The 4198-nt window shown below is 39.9% G+C and overlaps 1 pseudogene; it reads right to left on the bottom strand.

The window, feature by feature from the left end:
• Positions 1-508: 508 nt before the first annotated feature.
• On the bottom strand, positions 509-1031 carry LOC125078267 (60S ribosomal protein L23a-like; annotated as a pseudogene).
• Positions 1032-4198: the final 3167 nt, after the last annotated feature.

Raw genomic sequence — 4198 nt, forward strand, 5'->3', positions numbered from 1 at the left:
AAAAGAAAAAGCTTTTTCAAGTCCATTAATTTTTTCTGGTCTATTTTCTCTCTGATGTTCAGATTGGTTAATTTCTGTTGTTTTGTCTTTTAGTTCACTGATTCATTCCTCTGTACTCTCCATTTTGCTATTAGGCCTATTTATTGAGTTTTAGAATTTTAGTTCTTTTCTTTTCTTTTTTTTTTTTTTTAGATTTTATTTATTTATTTGACAGACAGAGATCACAAGTAGGCAGAGAGGCAGGCAGAGAGAGAGAGAGGAGGAAACAGGCTCCCTGCCGAGCAGAGAGCTCGGGACTCGATCCCAGGACCCTGAGATCATGACCTGAGCTGAAGGCAGAGGCTTAACCCACTGAGCCACCCAGGCGCCCAGATTTTAGTTATTTTCTTAAAAGTGCATTTTGCTCTTCTTTATATCTTCTATTTCTTTACTGAGAATTTATATATGTATATATTTTTAATTTTTTTTGATGAAAAATTATATTTAGATTTAGCCAGCTGGATTCAGTTTAGATGATCCCCATTTTGTTGGCAACATCCAAAGCATCATAGTCAGGTCCAGTCAACATATGTCTTCTTCTCTCCATCAGGCATAATCAAGGTGTGGACTTTGGCCACATCAATGTCATAGAGCTTCTTCACAGCCTGTTTGATCTGGTGCTTGACATCCACAATGAACATAAGTGTGTTGTTGTCTTCTATTTTCTTCATGGCTGACTCAGTAGTCAGGGGGAACTTGATGATGGCATAGTGATCAAGCTTGTTTCTCCTGGGGGCGCTCTTTTGAGGGTATTTGGGCTGCCTTCGGAGACGCAGAGTCTTAGGTCGTCCGAACATAGGTGATGTATGGATCTTCTTCTTCTTCTTCATCTTCTTCTTTTATTAATTAATTAATTAATTAATTAATTTATGACCGTGGACACCTTTCAGCACCACTTTCTTGGGCTTAAAAGCCTTTGCTTTGGCTTTGGCTTTGGCTTTGTGAGGGGCAAGGGCTTCCTTCTTAGCTTTAGGCGCCATCTTCGTAAAAGGGATTTCCCAAGAATGTGTACATATATATATATATATATTTTTTTTTTTTTAAAGATTTTTATTTATTTATTTGAGAGAGAGAGAGAGAAAACATGAGAGGAGAGAGGTCAGTGGGAGAAGCAGACTCCCTGCTGAGCAGGGAGCCCGATGTGGGACTCGATCCCAGGACTCCAGGATCATGACCCGAGCCAGAGGCTGTCGCTTGACCATGTGAGCCACCCAGGTGCCCAAGAATGTATATTTTTTTAGATTTGTTTTACCCATGTTCATAATTGTTGAGGCATTTTTGTTATGGAACTTTAAAAATTCTTATTAGGTAATTCTAACATCTGTGTCTCATTATTGGCATTTGTCAATTGTTTCATCTCATTCTAGTTGAAAATTTTGTAATTTTTGTGTGAGTGACTTACTGAATTCTGGACATTTTGATTATAATGTTGTGAGACTTTTGGTTGTATTCAGGTTTGTAGTATAGTAGGCATCCTCTGATACCACTCTAGTGGGGAAGGATGGATGTTTCCTCATCACTGTATGGTGGGAGTAAAAGTCCAGGTTACCCATTTGCTGTCCATTGACAGTGGAGAGAGGAGATGCAGTCTTTATTACTGCTGGGTGAGGATGGGGAGATTGGGCTTTCTGGTATGCGTCCACTAATACCACTCTGGTTGAGATTGGGAGAGGTACCTCATTACAGCTCCCAGTGAGGCCTCCTTGATGCTTGTCTGGGGGAGCAGGTGCCTTGTTACTCCTGGTTATTGGTGAAAGACCTAGGACTCTTCACTAGGCCTCATCTGATACCAACTCAGCAGGAAAGGAGAGGGATATCTTAGTACCTTTGGACCTGGATAGAAGACCAGGTTTCTCATGTGGTCTCTACAGATCCCACAGGAGGGAATCTTGTTATCATTCAGTAGGGATAAAAGTCCCATCATTTTCTTAGTCTTCACTGACACCTCCCTGGCAGAGGAATTGTGATTTGTTACACCCAGGTGAGAGTAGACTCCTAGTTGTCTCTTTCTACTTTTGATGGCAGAAGTATGGATGGGGTCACAATTTTTCTGTAGTGTTTGGTGGGAGTAGAGTTATTATTTAATTTTAGAAAAAAAAAATTTAGTAAGTTGCCCCTTTTCTGTGTCTTTGGCTGGATTGGGAAGGCGTTTCTTGGGAGTATATTTGTGCCTGTTGGTGTTTCTGGGTTGCTTGGTGCTTCAGCTCTCAGTTTGGAATATATGAAGCAAAAAGAAAACCCAGTGAAATCATTGCTCAAAAGTACCCATGCTGGGGTGCCTAGGTGGCTCAGTAGGTTAAGCCTCTGCATTCGGCTTAGGTCATGATCTCACGGTCCTGGGATCGAGCCCCGCATGGGGCTCTCTGCTCAGCAGGAAGCCTGCTTCCCCCCTCTCTCTCTGCCTGCCTCTCTGCCTACTTGTGATCTATCTCTCTCTCTCTCTCTCTGTCAAATAAATAAATAAAAATCTTTAAAAGAAAAAAAAAAGAAAAAAAGTACCCATGCTTCCAGTTGCTGAAATGTTTCTTTGGTTCCAATGTGCAAATTAGCTTGCTTTTGTGCTTTTTCTTCCCTAGGGGCTGAGGTTTTAGCATTCTCAGGTTTTCTAGGTCAGTTGCCATTTTTCCATTTGCTTTTCAATTTTTCAGAATTTTCTGTTTAGCATCTCTTCTCCCAATTACTTTGTCCATATTGATTTATTTCTAAAAAATTTTTATTTTATTTTATTAGGTTTTTTGTGAAGGATATACATTTTATTTTTAAGGATCCATTTTAGAGTGTAATTTTTTGGAAGTATTGCATTTCTTTGAGGTTTTTATTTAAAATATTTTATTTTATTTTATTTTTTAAAGATTTTATTTATTTATTTGACAGAGAGAAATCACAAGTAGGCAGAGAGGCAGGCAGAGAGAGAGGAGGAAGCAGGCTCCCTGCTGAGCAGAAAGCCCGATGTGGGGCTCGAACCCAGGACCTGGGATCATGACCTGAGCCGAAGGCAGCGGCTTAACCCACTGAGCCACCCAGGCGCCTATTTAAAATATTTTAGATCTACTATCTCCATGCCTATGGTTCCATGGCATTGTATTACTCAAAGATCATTAGGAGGTAGGAACCATACAATTTACTTTATTGTAGGGAATTCATTATAGAGAATTGTTGATTAGGTTTTTAGAACTGAAAAAAAAAGGACATTTCCTTTGTGGTATGGAAACAGCGATTGCAAATGTACCTATCATTCCTAGATTTAGGAGAAGGAAGGGAAGAAGATGGAATTAGAACTTAAATTATTACAGAAAGAACTATGTAAAGCTGAGATCCTGGCCTGAGAATTGGAGGTGCTTATAAGATGGTGCTGATGTCTCTAAGCTCACAGGAGAGGTCTGGGAGGTTAGGACTCAGCCCTCTGAAGAGGAAAGTGATGACTGGCTCTTTCTGGGTTTGCTGAGAGCACATAATAAGGTAGATCTTCAAGTGTTGAAAACACTGCAAAATGGATTCAGCTGAGGCTAGAAGAAAAACTGATGTTGCTTGGCCAAAGAAGCAAGGCTGGGGCGATGCTGACAGAAACAAGATCCACACAGGAAGCCAAAAATTAGCAAATGGGAAAGGGTAGGCACCTTCTTTCTCCTTCATCATCGAGGTCTTCCTCTAACATCACTTAACTCACTAAAAGTGTGATTTGCAGAGTTCTGACCCCAGATTGAGGAAGCAGAATAAAGAAGTTGGATTTGAACCTGAGAGACAATAACTTAAAGATTGATAATTGTCTTCAGTTTTATCTTAAAATATTTGCATTCCTGAATTATTCAGATAATTATTTGTATTTTCTAGTTTGCTTTACTGTAAGATGCTATCTTATTTGCTTTTCACAATTCATTATGATATAGAAGAGGCAGTATTTTTCTTATTTTACTTATGTGAAACTGGAGCCAGGGTGAAATTAAATGACTTATTCAAACCCACATAGCTGAGACAAAAATCTTGTCCTCTAGATCCTGTATCAGTGTATTCAGTACTTTTTTTTTTTTTTTAAAGATTTTATTTACTCATTTGGCAGACAGAGATCACAAGTAGGCAGAGAGGCAGGCAGAGAGAGAGGGGAAAGCAGGCTCCCTGCTGAGCAGAGAGTCCGATGAGGGGCTCCATCTCAGGACCCTGA

The sequence above is a fragment of the Lutra lutra genome, chromosome 1 (genome assembly GCF_902655055.1).
Source record: "Lutra lutra chromosome 1, mLutLut1.2, whole genome shotgun sequence".
NCBI classification, from domain to species: domain Eukaryota; kingdom Metazoa; phylum Chordata; class Mammalia; order Carnivora; family Mustelidae; genus Lutra; species Lutra lutra.